This window comes from Arachis duranensis, chromosome 7 (assembly GCF_000817695.3).
Source record: "Arachis duranensis cultivar V14167 chromosome 7, aradu.V14167.gnm2.J7QH, whole genome shotgun sequence".
In the NCBI taxonomy this organism is placed as follows: domain Eukaryota; kingdom Viridiplantae; phylum Streptophyta; class Magnoliopsida; order Fabales; family Fabaceae; genus Arachis; species Arachis duranensis.
In genome coordinates, this window is record NC_029778.3 from 31,256,865 (window position 1) to 31,276,522 (window position 19,658).

Sequence of the window (19,658 nt, forward strand, 5' to 3'; positions counted from 1 at the left end):
TTGAAGTTGGTTTAGAACTTTTAGCTTACATGCTTTGGTTTTGGTTTTGGTTTTAAATCTCCATTATAATTGATTCTAAATTAAGTAACTATGATTTCGAGGATTTTTAGAGAATTTAAGAAAAGAGATAGGTTATTCTCCCCTAGAGTCTTGAGTCTTTGCTAAGGTAATTAATTACCAACTCTGATTTAAAGTAGTTTAATGGGTGATTTAAAGGGAAAGATTTTGAGTCTTTTCAAAGAAAATTTATCATATGATATGATAATTGAAATTGTTTGGAAGTGTTGGAAAAATATTATATAAAGTGATTCCGTTTTGAAAGAAAATTGATTTTTGAGAAAAAAAAGTGGTTTTTGAGCTTGAAATAGCTTGAGATATGAGAATTTTGAAATTGAGATAGATGAGTTTGACTTTGGTTTCAAAGTAAAGTGATTTGAGGGAAAGTGATATATGGCATGAATGATGATTTGACTTGATATGGATTGTTGAGGAAGTGCGGAAATGATGGTTTGTAAATGAATGAATCATAATGATAATGAGATTGAAATTGATTGTGTTATGCCTCCGGATAAGATGTAGTAGTGTCATTTACGGGCTCCGGGTAAGAGGCGAGAAAGTCGGGTAAGATGAAGTGGTGTTATCCACTTGCTTTGGATAAGAGTTCGAGACTCCGGGTAAGATGTAAGGGTTGATTTCTAACACCGCTTGCTCCGGGTTGAGAACCGTAACACCACCTAGGTAAGAGAAAGGGTAAAGTTGTCCTCTGCTCTGGGTACGCGGGTAAGATATAAAGGTTGTGGCGTTGTCCCACTTGCTCTGTGTTTGGTATTCTATCCAGGGTTAGCTATCGAACATGTCGGGTTTGGCTTTATAACCGACAGGTGAGACTCATCAGCTATAGGGCAGGCATTCATCATATATATCTATGTGACATTGTTGGGTGTGCATATTGTAATTGGTTTGCCTATGTGAATAATTATGTTTAACTGCTAATCACTCTACCTAATGTAACTGCTTGATTGTGATTGAACCTTCTTACTTGTGTTTGTGATTAAATTGTTAGATTGTGGTGAATTTATTGTTGATTAAGTTGCTTGGGCCTATTGCCGTAATTGATTATGTGATGGGCCGAAGGTTGTGAATGGTTTGTGTTTTTGGTTTACTAAAGTATGGAAAACTAAACTGGTTCAGCATAGACCTAATGAAACTATGTTTGGAACATCTTGGTCATTCATTGACGAACGGACTTTTGCTAGTAAAGAATTTTACAAATAAAGTCTCGTTGGAAGTATAGCTTCTAAACCAGCAAAGAATCCCTTCGTACAAAAAACTTGGTTTTCACAAGTAACAAACCCCTAATAAATCTAATAACCGAAGTATTTAAACCTCGGGTCGTCTCTCAAGAAATTGCAGGAAGGTGTGTTATTATTGGTTATGAGAAAAGTATCTTTTTTGGGTTTTTGAAAGGTTTGAACAAGGAATGTAAATGGTAAAAGAAGTAGACTAATAACTAGAAAAGCTCTTGGCAAGGTATGAGAACTGGACGTCCTATCCTAGTTATCCTTATCAATTGTGATGAGAATTGGCTTTTGCTCCCACTTGGTCAACCTCTAACTATGAAGGTATGTTAAGTGGATAAATCAATTTGGTTCTTCATGTCCTAGTCAATTCCTAAGAAAAGACTAGAGTTAGGGAAATTCAAATCAATCAGCAAAGAATTCCAATTTTCAATCAACGAAGAGTTTGATAACTCAAGTGTCTCCAATTACTCAACACAAGCTAAGAATGTAAAAAGCTAACTTAAAATCATCAATATGAAATACCTCAAGTTGCATTAAATAGAGAAATAAAATCTAACATGAGAATTCATAAACCAAGTAGCAACATCAGATAATCAACAAGGGAAAAGCAATAAACTAGAGTACTAGAAGAATTAAAAGTAGAAGAGAAATCCTAAATCCTAAAATATAAGAGAGAGGAGAGAGCCTCTCTCTCTAGAATCTATATCTAAAACCTAAAATTATGAATAATGAGATGTCAACAATTGAATGGATGGATTCCCCAACTCTATAGCCTCTAATCTATGTTTTTTGGGCCGAAAACTGGGTCAAAAACAGCCCAAAAATCACTGGGGGTGATTTCTGATACGTACAGGTCGCGGCTCTGTCACGCGTACGCATCGCCCACGCGTACGCGTCACTTGTCTACAGCACAATCCACGTGTGCGCGTCGCTTAACAGCAAAGCAACTATGGCAAATTATATATCGTTGTGAAGCCCCGGATGTTAGCTTTTTAATGCAACTAAAATCGCCTCATTTGGACCTCTTTAGCTCAAGTTATGATCGATTGAGTACGAAGAGGTCAGGGTTGACAGCTTTACAGTTCCTTCAGCTTCTTGTATTCCTTCCACTTTTGCATGCTTCCTTTCCATCCTCTAAACCATTCCTTGCCCTGTAATCTCTGAAAACACTTAACACACATATCAAGGCATCGAATGGTAATAAGAGAAGATTAAAAATAGTAAATTAAAGGCCAAAGAAGCATGTTTTCAATCATAGTACAAACTCAGGAAGGAAAGCGTAAAACATGCGGATTCTATGAATAAAAGTGAGAATAGTGGATAAATTTCACTCAATTAAGCACAAGATGTACCATGAAATAGTGGTGCATCAAATCTCCCCACATTTAAACATTAGCATGTCCTCATGCTAAGCTCAAGAGAACTAAAGAGTGAAGAGGAATGGTATGATGTATGAAATGCAACCTATTTATATGAATGCAACTAAATGCTTTTACCTACTTGGTTAAAAGTAAACAAATCCTTCAAGAAGAAATACGAACTGGATTTCACTAATTCAAATTATAAAATAAAAGACAAGTAAACTTGTAAGAAGATAGCTCATGAAAGCAGGGAACATAGAATCAAGCATTGAACCCTCACAGGAAGTGTATATGCACTCTAATCTCTCAAGTGTCTAGGGTCAATCACTCAACTCTTCTCTAATCGTGCTTTCTAAAACTTTGTTCTTCATCTAACTAATCAACAAGTATTTAGTATACCAATGTAAACATCATGAGGTCTTTTCAAGGTTGTAATGGGGATAAGGTAAGGGTGAGGATATATGTATAGCCAAGTAAGCTAAAATAAGGTCTTTGATTAACTAATCTTTGATTCCTGGAATTCTTATTAAAAATTTTGAATTTCTTATTTTCTTTTTTCCTAAATGTTTTTCGAAAAAAAATCAAAAGAAAATACAAAAAAATCATAAAATCATAAAAACCAAAAATATTTTGTGTTTCTTGTTTGAGTCTTGAGTCAATTTTTAAGTTTGGTGTCAATTGCATATTTTTAAAATTTATGCATTATTTTTTTTGAAAATTCCATGCATTCATAGTGTTCTTCATGATCTTCAAGTTGTTCTTGGTAAGTCAAAAATTAAGGAAAATATATTTTTTTTATTTTTTGAATTTTTAATGATGAGAGAGAAAAATCTTTTTTATTTTTGAATTTTTAATGATGAGAGAGAAAAACACAAAAATGACTCACAACATGAAAATTATGAATCAAAACACATGATGTATGTAAGAACACTATGAATGTCAAGATGAACACCAAGAATACTTTAAAGATCATGATGAACATCAAGAACACATTTTTGAAAAATTTTTGATGCAAAGAAAACATGCAAGACACCAAACTTAGAAATCTTTAATGCATGGATACTAACAAACGAAAAATGCATATGATAAACAACAAAAAATACAAAACAAGAAAACATCAAGATCAAACAAGAAGGCTTACCAAGAACAACTTGAAGATCATGAAGAACACCATGAATGCATGAGTTTTTCGAAAAAAATGCAAGAGATTTTTAAAACATGCAATTAGTTGTTTCTTACAAGTCAAGTCAAATTTTCAATTTTAAAAATCTTATCTTTTCAAAATCTTTTTCAAAAATCATATCTTTTCAATTTTATCTTTGTTTTTCGAAAATTTTCAAACAATATTTTTCAAAAATTTTTTCAAAATCTTTTTCTTATCTTTTACATCATATTTTCGAAATTAGCTAACAAGTAATGTGATTGATTCAAAAATTTGAAGTTTGTTACTTTCTTGTTAAGAAATGTTCAATCTTTAAATTCTAGAATTTTATCTTTTAGTTTCTTGTTAGACAAGTAATTAATTTTAATTTTAAAAATTAACTCTTTTTTCAATCCTATCTTTTTATCATATCTTCTTATCTTATCTTTTTATCATATCTTTTTCAAAATTTTATCTTTTTCAAAAATTTGATTTCAAAATATCTTATCTAACTTCTTATCTTCTTATCTTTTCAAATTTGATTTTAATATCTTTTTCAACTAACTATTTGACTTTTTGTTTGTTTCTTATCTTTTTCAAAACCACCTAACTACTTTTCCCTCTTTAATTTTTGAAAATATCTCATCTCTTTTTCAAAAATTCTTTTTAATTGTTTTAAATTTTAATTGTAATTATATCTTATCTTTAATTTTCGAAAATCATTAACTACTTTTTCAAAATTATTTTCGAAATTCTCTATCTCTTCTCTTCTTCTATTTATTTATTTATTTACTAACACTTCTCTTCACCTCTCTTCATCTCTAATCACTGCCTCTATCCTCACCCTTGTGATTGGATTCTCCACTTTTATTCTTTTCTTCTTCTACTAATAATAAGGATCCTCTTTGTCCAGATATAGAGGATTCTTCTTCCTTTTCTTTTTCTCTTCTCTTTCATATGAGCAGGAACAAGAAAAAAGATACTCTTGTTGAAGCTGATCCTGAACCTGAAAGGACTCTGAAGAGGAAACTAAGAGAAGCTAAATTACAACAATCCAGAGACAACCTTACTGAAATTTTCGAACAGGAAAAAGACATGGCAGCCGAACCTAACAACAATAATGCAAGCAGGATGCTTGGTGATTATACTACACCTACTTCCAAGTTTGATGAAAGAAGCATCTCAATCCCTACCATTGGGGCAAACAGATTTGAGCTGAAACCTCAACTAGTTGCTCTAATGCAACAAAACTGCAAGTTTCATGGACTTCCATCAGAAGATCCGCAACAAAACTGCAAGTTTTATGGACTTCCATCAGAAGATCCCTATCAATTTTTTAACTGAGTTCTTGCAGATCTGTGAGACTGTAAAGACGAATGGAGTAGATCCTGAAGTCTATAGGCTCATGCTTTTCCGCTGTAAGAGACAGAGCTAGAACATGGTTGGATTCATAACCCAAAGATAGCCTGGACTCCTGGAATAAGCTGGTCATGGCCTTCTTGGCTAAGTTCTTTCCTCCTCAAAAGCTGAGCAAGCTTAGAGTGGATGTTCAGACCTTCAAACAAAAAGATGGTGAATCCATCTATGAAGCTTGGGAAAGATACAAACAGATGACCAAAAGATGTCCTTCTGACATATTTTCAGAATGGACCATGATAGATATATTCTATTATTGTCTATCTAAGTTCTCTAAGATGTCATTGGACCATTCTACAGGTGGATCCATTCACCTAAAGAAAACGCCTGCAGAAGCTCAAGAACTTATTGACATGGTTGAAAATAACCAATTCATGTACACCTCAGAAGATGTGAGTTCTTGAAATTGATGCTCTGAATGCCATATTGGCTCAGAACAAAATGTTGACTCAGCAAGTCAACAAGATTTTTCAAAGTCTGAATGGATGGCAAAATGCATCCAATAGTACTAAAGAGGCATCTTCTGAAGAAGAAGCTTATGATCCTGAGAACCCTGCAATGGCAGAGGTAAATTACATAGGTGGACCTTATGGAACACCTACAATTCATCATGGAGAAATCATCCGAATTTCTCATGGAAGGATCAACAAAAGCCTTAACAAGGCTTTAATAATGGTGGAAGAAATAGGCTCAGCAATATCAAGCCTTATCCATCATCTTCTCAGCAACAGACAGAGAATTATGAACATAATACCTCTAACTTAGCAAATTTAGTCTCTGATCTGTCTAAGGCCACTTTAAGTTTCATGAATGAAAAAAGGTCCTTCATCAGAAATTTGGAGGCACAAGTGGGCCAGTTGAGTAAGAAAATCACTGAAACCCCTCCTAGTACTCTCCCAAGCAATACTGAAGAAAATTCAAAAAGAGAGTGAAAGGCCATTGATATAATTAATATGGCCGAACCTAGAAAGGAAGGACAGGACGTGAATCCCAATGAGGAAGACCTCATGGGACGTCCCTCAAGCAAGAAGGAGTTCCCTATTGAGGATCCAAAGGAATCTGAGGCTCATATAGAGACAATAGAGATTCCATTAAATCTCATTCTTCCATTCATGAGCTCTGAAGAGGATGAAGATGTAACTGGAGAGCAAGTTGCTCAATATCTAGGAGCCATCATGAAGCTAAATGCCAAGTTATTTGGTAATGAGAGGAAGCATGAACAGCTTTTCTCAATGCAGAGTCAAACAGAGCCCCCACAGTCAAACTCTAAGTTTGGTGTTGAACCCCCACATTCAAACTCTAAGTTTGGTGTTGGGAGGTCCTAACATTGACCTGATCACCTGTGTGGCTCCATGAGAGCCCACTGTCAAGCTATTGACATTAAAGAAGCGCTTGTTGGGAGGCAACCCAATTTTTCTTTATCTAATTTTATTTTTATTTAATTGTTATTTTGTGTTTTAGTAGGTTTATGATCATGTGGAGTCACAAAAAAATATTAAAATTAAAAACAGAATCAGAAACAGCAGAAGAAAAATCACACCCTGGAGGAAGGACTTACTGGCGTTTAAACTCCAGTAAGGAGCATCTGGTTGGCGTTCAACGCCAGAACAGAGCATGGATCTGGCGTTGAACGCCAGAAACAAGCAATTTCCCGGTGTTCAAATGCCAGGAATGTGCCCTGAGGAAAGCTGGCGCTGAACGCCAGTAACAAGCATGGAACTGGCGTTCAACGCCAGAAACATGCTACACATGGGCGTTGAACGCCCAGAACGTGCACCACTTCGGCGTTTAAACGCCAGAATGGTATGCTAAGGCATTTTACATGCCTAATAGGTGCAGGGATGTAAATCCTTGACACCTCAGGATTTGTGGACCCCACAGGATCATCTCAGGATCTATGGACCCCACAGGATCCCCACCTACCTCACCCTCTCTCTCTCCATTCATGGTTATCCCTTCTGTTTTCATTCACCACTCACATCTATCCACTCTTCCCCATACACCCCACCTACCTTCAAAATTCAAATTCTCTTTCCCACCCAATCCCACCCATATAGCCAAATACACACATCCCTCCATCTCCTCTATATCTTCCACTTATTCTTCATCTTTTCTTTCTTCTCTTGCTCGAGGGCGAGCAATTTTCTAAGTTTGGTGTGGTAAAAGCATAGCTTTTTGTTTTTCCATAACCATTGATGGCACCTAAGGCCAGAGAAACCTCAAAAAAAAAAGAGAAAAGAGAAGACAAAAGCTTCCACCTCTAAGTCAAGGGAGATGGAGAGATTCATCTCAAGGGTCCATGGCTCAGTAGAAGAGCATTTGACTGTACATCAAGAGAGCATAAGAAATTCCCTCATCAAGAAATTCCTGAGATACCTCAGGGGATACATGTTCCTCCACATAATTATTGGAAGCAACTAAGGATAGGAACACCAAAATCACTAGGGATCATGCAACAGAAGCAAGGAAAAGACATAAAGGAGCTCAAAAAACACCATTGGACCTTCAAAAGGCGCCACCCTCACTAAGGTGGACTCATTCCTTGCTCTTATTTTTTCTGTTTTTTTATTTTTATGCTTCATGTTTATCTATATTTTGTGTCTGTACTTCATGATCATTAGTATTTAGTAACTATGTCTTAAGGCTATAAATAATTCCATGAATCCTTCACCTCTCTTAAATAAAAAAATGTTTTTAAAATTCAAAAAGAACAAGAAGTACATGAATTTCGAATTTATCCTTGAATTTAGTTTAATTATATTTAGTTTAATTCCGAAAAGTCTAAACCTCAGTATTCCGAGTAGGATCTAAGACGGGATGACTGTGACGAGCTTCAAACTCGCGACTATTGGGCGCAGTGACAGTGTGCAAAAGGATCAAGGGATCCTATTTCGACACAAGTGAGAACCGACAGATGATTAGCCATGCGGTAGCTGTGCCTGGTATTTTTCATCCTAGATGAGAATCCGACAATTGATTAGCCGTACAGAATCCGTAGCTGGACCATTTTTACTGAGAGGATCATACAGCTTGCCATGGAAGGGAGGACGCATGATTGGATGAAGGTAATAGGAAAGCAGAGGTTCAGAAGCAACAAAGCATCTCCAAACGCTTATCTGAAATTCCCACTAATGAATTACATAAGTATCTCTATGTTATTTTCCGTTTTATTTATCCTTTAATTATTAAATTCTTATAACCATATGAATCCGCCTGACTGAGATTTACAAGATGACCATAGCTTGCTTCAAGCCGACAATCTTTGTGGGATCGACCCTTACTCGCATAAGGTTTATTACTTGGACGACCCAGTGCACTTGCTGGTTAGTTGTGCAGAGTTGGAAAAATTGTGATCACAATTTCGTGCACCAATCATTCTTTTTACTTCTAGGAAATTTGTGTATATAGTTTTGAAGTTTTCCATACTATTCTCTCTCACTGCCTATGGTCTAATCACTTGCTGCCTTTAAAGATCTACTTATCATCATGTAATTAACATGCACATTGTAATCTTGTTTCATGTGCTCCAATGCCTCTTTAGGAGTTATTAATGGTTAGGTCAACATCCTTTTAACCAGTTCGCTTGTCACCCAAGCCCTATTTACCATGTTCCTGCTCAAGTTCCTCTGAGATGTATGATCTCCATAGAAAATCTTGATTTGGTAGGATAGACTTTGGTTATTGTAAGAGCAGAACACCAACTTTGTACAATTTTCCTCAACACATGTTGCTTTAACTCTCTTTGATTCATTCTTCAAGTACTAAAGCTCTTTTTCCTAAAACACAAATATGTCCTTCAAAGCTTGTTTGCCATTGTGGGAAAAATCGGTCCCAACTCAAATTGCACTTCATCATACTCAGTATCCTCATCGAAATTGGAGAGTCAAAAGCCTCATATTCACAGTTATAAGGCTTGTTAATATCTAAGTTTACCTCCTCAACAACTAAATCTAAATTGGGCTTGGCCCTGCACCCAAATCAAGACCACCCTTATAATCCTTTACATTTGGCCTACTTTGACCATTTGGGCCATTATTTTGCCCACCCCAACATCACTTTGTGAAAGAACATGTCTCCTTATCCTTCCAACATACCTCTTTAACACTTTTTTTTTCTTTTTGCTCATAGGAGATATGCCTCCAACATCCATTTCTATTTCTATTTGTGATCTATCTTTTTCTTTCTAGGAATCCCACTAACTTTTTTTTAGAGTTCTTCTTAGGCCCCTCACTACTCTTTTTCTTAATACTTTTTTTCTTAGTAGTTCCCTTTGGTGTTGGAATTTTTTCAACACTACTACTATTGTGAGACTCAAATCCAGGAGGGGGAGGTTCATAAGCCTCATCTTCTGTACTTTCATACCCATCAAAGAAGGAGAAATCATTTTCTGCCTCAACTCCATTATCTGCTATATCATTCAAAACTTGTGGCTTATTTATATTATGGTCAAGGTACATCACCTACAAATCAGTCTCCATATCCTCTATCTTTTTATCACACATTTCATTAGTCTCTTTATCCCCCTTAAGAACATGCAATCTAGCCTCCAAATTAGGTGTTAAAAAATTAATTAATTGATTACTGACATAATCACATATTAAAATAGCATTTTCTATTAAAGTGGTTAAAGAAGGATCCAAAAAAACGACAAAAATGGGACCATTAGATGCAGTTTAAAAAAGATTAAACAGAAGTTACCTCGATGAAAGCGATAGACACACCATTGCTACTCCATGAAAACCTCTGTTAGTAGCTCTATTCTTCCCTTATAGTATCGTCATGACCACCTCACTGAATCTCTTCATCAGCAATATTTTGGAGGAAAAATGCCAATATCATGAGAGACCTTTCATTTCACTCCCATTTACAATGTCGTTTTGATGATTCTACAGAGGTTTAAGTGTCCTAATCGAATAGTTATAGTTCACGGAGGAGAAGTGACGCAGCTTCATAGAGCCCAATCTGACATGTCATCAAATCTTATCAAAACTTGTCAGAAATTCTCACAGAAAGGTCCATGTATCTAACAGAAAGGAAGGATAGAAAAAATGTCACTACAAAAAAGGGTTAAAAAGTAGTTATTTTGGAGAATTACGATGGTTAGAACTGCCATTATGACCAAAACTGGCGCATCCAAGAAACGTCGTTATTCTGGGCGTCATTCTGGTTATTACGGCAGTTTTCAGAAAACCGCCGTAATAACCGGTGGATAATACGACGGTTTTTGAACAGCCGCCATTTTTACCAGGATGTTGTGGCATAACTTCTGTTTAAAATGGCGGTTAAAACCGCCGTTTTTACCATTATAACCGCCATTTTTACCAGGTTATAATGGCATCTTTTGTGTTTGAAATGGTATTTTCTAACCGCCGTTTTTACCAAAATATAATGGCATCATTTTCGTTTAAAATGGCAGTTTTTAACCGCCGTTTCTACCAGCGTATAATGGCATCGTTTTCATTTAAAATGGGGGGTTTTTAACCGTCTTTTCTACCTAATTATGATGACATTTTTATGCTTTTTAAAATAAGATTGAAACCACCAATTTAAAGTGATATTTTCAAAACTCACTTAAAAATCTCGTAATAACCAAAAGGCATAGCCATAAATCAAATATCATAAAGATGATTTTTAATTCATACATGATCCAAAAGTTATAATCCAAGTCATAATTGAAATGTCATAATCCAAATAAAGTAACATTTTTCAATAATACGTCTTAATATAAAATCCTTAATATATGTCTTAACATATCAAGCAAGGTCATGCTTCCTTGTTGCTTGCTCCAGAAGACCTACTTCCTAACTCTTTTAGTGATGAAATCTCACTCTTCTAATCCGATCTCTACAAAAAAAAAAAATATATTTTAGGTCTGATTTAATTTATAAAAAAAGAAAAGAGAAAAGAGAGAGAAAGAAGAGTTTTGATGTTGAATAGCTGAGGAAAATCAGCAATTCTAGCAGTGTTACTTTTCTTCAGTACGATCTTGTCATGTTTATGTCTAATCCTAGTGTTCCATTTCATAAAGGAATTGATAGCTACAACAAAGAACAAAGCTGGCACTACTACTAATTATATTAATAATAGGAATCATAAGCAGCAACAAGAAATTCTATCGCTATAGGATTATATAAAAGAACACACATTTGTTTAATTAACACTATTATTCGACATAATTAAATAGAGCATCAATATCAATACTTATATATTATTCTATACACACCAGAACCTGCAAACGGCATATCTTTCCTCAAAGTTCATGCATATAAGATTTGTCTTTCATTTGCTACTGATGAGAGTCAAATTTGAAGTAATAATAAGGGATGAATATAATACCAGCTGGCAGTTGCCTAAATGACTAAAAAATTATTCTGACCATATCTTAAAACAAAGTGAAACTTAACACATTTATCATGTCTAATCACATAGCATTGATACAATAATGAAACCAAATTCAGATTATAGAGCCAACTACACATGAAAACTAATTAGCCTAAAAAAAGTGTTATTTAATTAAGTATAATTTCATATAATGGATCTATGCTATTAAAAATGTATGTGGGTTTAATTAAGAACGTAACACTCTAACTGCTCTGCCTAGTGCCTAGGGTAGCCCAATTGGAAGGGCCCATCACACTCTCAATTACACCTTTTTATTGCACGAATTTGTTAAAAAGTCAAAATCCTTAATTTAGATTAGGCCCTAAGAGAAAAACACAATTCAGCCCCCATCTCTTCAAAGAGGAAGATGCGAAATACTGTACACAGAAGACAAGGTTTACTATCATTCTCGCATAAGCTAGCACTACTACTAATTATATTAATAATAGGAATCATAAGCAGCAACAAGAAACTATCAATATTCAACATATTTCTTGCAATGTTTTTAATTTATGAATTAATCCATAAATAGCTATAGGATTATAACTTCCTAATCTAACAACATTCCATTAATGAATTGAGGAAGGATTTCCTTACTATAAACCTAAGAAAAAAACTAAAGGAGATAAAGCAAAGGAAAAAAAAGAGGATAATTGTATTTGTACCTGTGAAACTTGTTGAGTATGGAACATTTTAGCCAATTGTATTAGAATTTTACCTCCTTCCTTATAAGCAATATAGGAGACTAGCGCTTGTAATTGTACTTTAACGGTATCCAACTCTTCTTACACATTTGGACCACAAGTAGATGATGTGTCAGCATCATTTGAAGAACCTAAATTCATTTGACTAATCCTTGTAGTGTTGTTCTTGAAAGCAATTGTTAGAACAGCTCTCATACCTAAACCACGAACACGACCAGGGTGCTCTTTCGCAAAAACTACTCCAAGAGCATCAAGAGGAGAATTAACAGTTGATTCCATCAGTTGTTGGCTGCTATGTGCTTCAATCTTCTCCTACATATATAAAAAAAAGAGAAAAAATAAAAAATAGTATTATCTTATAAAAAAGAAAGAAAAAGAAATACAAACATAACTTTAGTCTTACCGCTATTTTTTTAGCCTTTTCATTAACATAACTTCTATCTATTTTCTTGTGAGTGATGTCCCACATTTGAACCGTACTAACTTCTTTTCCCGTCTCTTCCATCTAAAATTTAAGAAAAGTAGAAAGGCTCGATCAAAAAATAGCAGCCTACTAACTTCAATCAGATATATATCATTCATCTAATTATTATTTGAGATGATGCAGAAAATTAAGAGATGATGCATGCATTATATTTGAGATAGATTAGATATGCATGCATTAATTTATTACCAACTTAGCCCTTCTTCTTGCAATTGATTTAGCACCTGAAGTATGAGGAATTATTTATTTTTGCCAAATTTCTTGATTCCTCTTATAAAGTTTCTGCAAGTTAAATTTGGACACAATTAAATAGAGGCAAACATGCATTCAACTCTATATAAAATAAAATACAAGAGCAGGCAGCAGCAATATCTGTTTCATATAAGGCTCTTTAGTGGGTATACTTAATAATTATATATATTCCAAAGGCGATAAAAAAGGACAACATTTAACTAGGAGAGTAAGTACTTATGTTTTGAATTCTAATACAAGAGATCAGAGAGATGTATTTAAAGATAAAAAAGAGTGAATTACTCCTTGATTTAAAATCAGTTTCATGTAACTCTGTATAAATATATATGTAATTTAATTTATAGTTAATTGATGAACTTAATATGGTAATAATAACATATTATAACATCTATATATCTAAAAATACTAATAAAACATCTAGACATACCTATGGCATCAACAGTCCAATAATGTTTAGATTCACATCCACGTTTACGTTTAGGTTCAGATGGATGCTTAGATATAGTTGGAGCAACTGATGATGGCTCAAAAGAATTTGAAGCTGCCGACTTGTCCTGGGAGGAATTTGCAGCTACTGCCGACTTGTCTCGGGAGAAATTTGTAGCTGCTGCGGACTTGACTTGTGATGCATTTGAAGCTACCGACTTGTTTTGTGAAGAATTTGCAGCTGCTGCTGCTTTAAGTAGATTCTTGTACCTCTTTTGCTTTAGCATATCTGCATAATAGATCAAATCAATAATTAATAAATATAGAATAAAATGTGCATCAAAACTTAGTAGTTCCATTAAATCTTGTCTCAATTTATATAAAATTTACAAACAAAATTAGTTACAGGTTTCAAATAACAATATTTTCATTTCTGTCCTTTTTATTTTGTAGATAAAATAATAGTTGGGAATAAAATAATTAATAAGTATAGATAAAATGTGAATTATAACTAAATGAAAACTTAAATATGAATTTCATACCATAAATTAATTTAACCTACTAACTATTCTGACATGTGTTTGTCTTTTCCAATGTCATCATCTAGTAGTTCATCATCTATCTCATCTCTTAACAATCATAGATTATCAGCATTTTCAAATAAAGAATCCAAGTTTTGCTCTAACCATGGCTTATTCTCGCATGCTTCATCATCCTCATTTCCTCCCATATCATACGAGTCTCTTGACTTCAAATGCACGACAACACTTCAATCTTTATTTACTTCATCATTGACAAAATACACCATTCGAGCTTGTGAGGCTTCAATATATGGATCATCCTCATCTCGGTCACCACTGTGTATTACTCGTGAAAAATTAATAGAAGTAAAACCCCAACTATCCTTTCTACAGCCTCGTTCTCTAATGGTGTCAGCCCATTTACATTTGAATAAAGTAACCTGAAATCGGCCATTGTAGTTTAGTTCTATAATATCTTCTAATTTGCCATATTATGACAAATCAGCATTCCTAACATTAGCATCACTAGCGCTAGCAACACAAGGAGTTGAAGTCATTAGGAAAACTCCGCTAGTCTGGGTCTTTAACCCATTGTCTCGATTGGAAGTTCGAAAGGAGAACCCATTGATACTAAATGTAGAAAATCTCTTGGCATATCGTGATGGACCCCTTGTTAAGTATCTCAAATCCTCATGCACACTATTCATAATGTCTGGGTTCATAAGCTATTATGATAGAACAACATATTAGTTGTTATATCCACAAATACTGCTCAATATTAGCAAAAAATGATCACTTTTCTATTTACCTGTGTAGGAAACCATGTAACAAAATCTTAGTGACTCTTTTTTCTATCTCTATATTTGAAGGCCTTCTACCCTTAGATCGTCGTCGTACAAAATCTTTGAAGTCACTGTCAGATATGAAAGTTTAACTCTAACTAAACAACTATTTTCAAGTAAATAAAAAACATGTAAACAAATTCTTAAGTACTTACTCAATGAACGGTTTGACATATGGACAATTTAGAACAACATAGCGATGTGCTTGTTTTTTTTCCATAGGTGACAACTCAAATACTGTGAAAGCTTCTTTAGAGTTATCCATTTGTGAAAAAAGCGAATCAACATGTATACTATAATTACCATCCGGACGATCATCAACACGTAGTGGCCTATTAAATCTTGTCTCAATCCCTTCTAAGTATCGAGAGAAAACTATAAGAGCTTCTTCAGCCACATACCCTCAATTCTTAAGTACTTCACTAATTCTTAAGTACTTCACTAATTTTCACTAACCTGAATGAGATCCACTTCTTTGAAGAACGAATGAGATCACGTGATTACAAGCATGAAAGCTAATTCCATGAACCCGTTTACTTGTGCAAAGACTGCAACAAAGTAAAGCTAATTATCATTACTGAATAAAATATTAATTATTAATTAGTAATGTAACAAAAATTGAATAAATAACTAAAAGAGACAAGTAATTAGGTAGAGAGATTCTCAAATTAAATAGAATGCACTTTAAAATTGACTCTAGAGATAAAAAAATAAGTTAGTTATTTCATTTTTCTTTTTTCCTTTTTACAAAAAGAAAAATAAAAAAAGAGCCCGAAGCATATTTCTTTCCAATGTATTCAAATAGTTTAACCTGAAAAGGCATAAATAATACATTAATAATAAGAGAAAGAAAAGGACTTCACTGGCTGGCATTTTGGTAATATTTGCTTAGGCTGGCAGAAATATACCTTGATAAATTTCTGATAAAAAACAACCTCTGCTTTAAAATCAGGTACTATATTCCCAACTAATGGAAGCTCACTCTACAGAAAGAAAGGATAAAAAAGGAAGTACATTAACTTCTCGCATCAAGCAAACGGAGGAAAATAAGGCAAAGAAGGGCTTTCCATTTTATACTTTTATCATTTGAGTTAGTACAGTTAGCGAAGAAGCCAAAAACCGTCACACAGATTATAGGCAGACTACACACTACCATCCTTGATGCTCATAACCACAGGGGTGGAATAATCAACGCCATGCATATTGTTTTAAAGTATTTAAGCATTCAAATTGGAATTCAGGTCTGCTGTCCCAACTTGTTGTCTCCTTCTCCCTCCAATTAAACCACAAAACATGTATCAATTTTGTTAATGTAGGTTAAAAAGAATTAAAATTAATTCATCAATTAATCTAAATATCATAAATATATTGGTGGTACATGTATTGGCACATATTTGTAGTACAGCAGATCGGAATGTACTTTAGTATTACAAACATTTTGCAACTGAGTGTAGCAACTATATATCAATAAATATGCTCAAAAAATGCAGCAAAGATAAACTCAACCATCAACAGACCTACAATAATCAATGCAGTCACCCACATGAACAAGATATTCTATATATTAGAGTATTTGGTGGACATAAGTAACCTTTTACTGTAGTTTTACATATGTCATTTGAAAGCATTCAAGTTGCAGTGAGTTATTAAAATCAGTTTGCAATTGAGTGCAACAGCAACAACTATAATCAATGTCAATTTTTGACTTGTTAATAAGCTCAAAAAATGCAGCAAAGATAAATTCAGTCATTATGAATGCAGCTCATGTTGAATTTGACACTGAAATCCGCAGATAATTCAGGAGTCAGACTGAAGCAGATTTCACATACGTGAGAAAAGAATGGCTAATACTATTACCAACTCTTTATCTTTCAACACCAATGCTTTGGGATCGGTATGCAAATTAAAGACAATTATGTTGTGTCCACTTTTTCTTAAGTTAAATATAGTTTACTTTTAATACCTATCATTTTCATTTGTTCTTATTTCAATGGACTGTTGATTAACTATCAAACATTATTTGCATATCCAATATATAGTAGTACTGTAAAATATTTAGCTAAATTTAAATTTATCTTTATTTGATGAAAACTTAAATAATCAACACTTATCATAAGCATCAAGGAATAACATTAGGAGAATAAACTAGGCACCTCATCCAGATAATGATTAAGAAACTTATATATCAAGTTCATTGAAAAATAAGCTAGAAAAATAATTCTAATTCAACATATATGTTGCTGGATATAGTTAAATTATCATACATCAAAGAAAAAAAAGAAATGAATCAAAGAAAAAAGAGTAGTTGACTTGTCTGAACCAATAAAATTCAATTAAAGCAAACAAATTTAACAAAATAATATAATTTAACAAACCCAAACTTGTCTAAATCAGAAATGGATACAAATGCAAATTTAAACAAGTCAGAACACTAGATACTTGAATCAACATAACAAAACCAGTTCAGATAAGAAGTGGTCTTTAATCAACATAATCAATTCAGAACATTAGACATTGACACTAGATCTCAGAGAGAGAGAGAGAGAGAGAGAGAGAGAGAGAGAGAGAGAGAGTGAGAGGTTACGAAAACAACCTCGCCGGCTTTGCAAGCAGTGTTGACGGCAGATGTGAGGAAGGAAGATCCAAGATCCAAGATCTGAGATCATCGACTGGTTGAACACAAGACCCGATCAGCGTCAATCACCCCCGCACCAACGTCAATCAAATGCTTCAACATAAGACCCAATCGCGGAGCTGCAGAGAAACAAAAACCCCAAAAATCAGCAACAAAAACAATTTTGAAATCATAGCCCGAGCAAAAATGAAGAAATCAGTAATTTTAGTTTCGGTTTCACCTTCTCTAAAGAACTTGAGAGGGAGCTGTAGAGAAACAAATTAGTAACTGTTTCAGTTTAACTTGAGAGGGAGAGGTACCTAGAGAAATTGTAACTGGCGGAGAGAGAAGAAGCCCGAGAGGGAAGAACGGTGTTGTCGGAGAGCTTCTTTACACGGAGGAGACGAAGGAAAGAGAAGGGAGATCGAGAGCGCCATAATGTGTTTCGTTTAATGAGTTAGGGTTGCAGTTCTTTTGTTTAGGGGTGCACAGACTGGCCCGGCCCGAAGGTTTGTCCGGTCCCGAACATTTTAGGGGCTAATTTGGTGTGATTTTATTGGATTTAGGGTCGGGTAAGGGTCTCAAAAATAGACCCAGTCATTATTTCGGGTCGAGTCCGGGCCATAACTCGGGTCACCCGAAGTCGGCCTGGTGGCTCGATCATCATACACAATTAATATTTTGTGTTATTAGTGATGGATCATGACTATTCTTATGTGAAATTTAAATATTGTAAACCTTAATATTTTGTGTTATTAGTCATTATAAGATTATAAGTTAATGTTTTATGTTTAGAATGCATAAGACTTTAGACTAATGCATAATATTGTGTTATTTGTATTGATTTAAATATTTGGTATTATTAGACAATATTAGTATTGATTGTGGTTATGCTTTAATTTTAAAGAAGGGTTGGTTCTTGTTATATTTTTCTAAGTGAATTTTACCATGTTAAATAATGGTTGGAGTCTTGGAAATTTAGATATTTTTACATGCTAGCTTACAAGAAAGTATCAACGTAATGTAATGTTAACGGCCCGATTTTCACCCGATATAATTGTGGCCCGAAAGTGTATTGGTTTCATCGGGTCTAGGGTCAGATTCGGGTCTAATAAATAGACTCGGTGTATATTTTGGGTCGGATTTGGGTCCCATCAACCCCGATTTCATCCGGCTCATGTGCACCCCTACTTTTGTTTTATATACCTGTGAAAACGCCAGTTCAAAACCACCATAATCACTAAAACCGCTATCAAACACAAAGTTAATTATGGCAACAATCAAAAATGCCATAATAATCGGATATTACGGCAGTTTTTTAAAACTGTCGTAATATCAATGTCATTTTAAACTTTTTTTTGTAGTGAGTTATCATTTTTCAATCGATAAATGCGAATTGTCTAAAATAAAAATGGACAAGACTAAAAAACGATTTTATACTTGAAAAAATTTATACTTTGACTTTTTAATTAAGTATTAATTTTGATTATTATTAGAAGCATTTTTTTCTTTCTATGTTTGAATTAATTAGTTTAAAGTAGCTAGTCAAATTTTCTATAATGTAATTTATATATCGATGATTTATTGAAATCTAAATTTTTAAAGAATAATATTATATGAAAAATAAAATTTATTATTTTTAGTCGATACTTAGTCAATATTCTAAATTAATAAGTAGTATATCCTAAATTTTACATTCCAATTTTAATAATATAAAAATCAGGTGTTGAAAAAAAATATTGACTAATATAGAAAAACGTGTAGCTCTAACCTTACTTATTTTTTAAAAATGGTCTTGGAGTCTTAATGGATGATATATATAACATTAGTCCATAAGTTGGAACAACAAAATCTACTATAAGTATATACATTTAAATATTGCAATTAATTGATAATTAAGCAAGTTATCTAGTACTATTTTTACAGCAGTTGAAGGCTTCACATATACTTTATTTATTATAATTTGTTTGTGGGTTTTGATACAGAAAAAAGGGAGATAACAGTTTTTCAATTCTTAGAAAAAGGAACAGGCTAAGGATATAAAGCTAACATATGCTGAATATAATATTAATACGCTGAAGTGTCATGGTGAACATTCACTCTCACACTTCACCATTATATATATATATATATAATTCAAGTCACGAGGTATGACCTTCAAGAATGTTGTGTCATCATTATCTTAATTATCCCGTTTATCTCTCTTTGTCATTTT

The 19,658-nt window shown here is 33.8% G+C and overlaps 1 non-coding gene across 1 annotated transcript; it reads right to left on the reverse strand.

Moving 5' to 3' along the window:
• Positions 1-5,335: 5,335 nt before the first annotated feature.
• On the reverse strand, positions 5,336-5,439 carry LOC127740879 (small nucleolar RNA R71). Its single transcript, XR_008001735.1, has one exon. It is a non-coding gene; the product is annotated as a small nucleolar RNA R71 (small nucleolar RNA).
• Between the last annotated feature and the right edge of the window lie 14,219 nt (positions 5,440-19,658).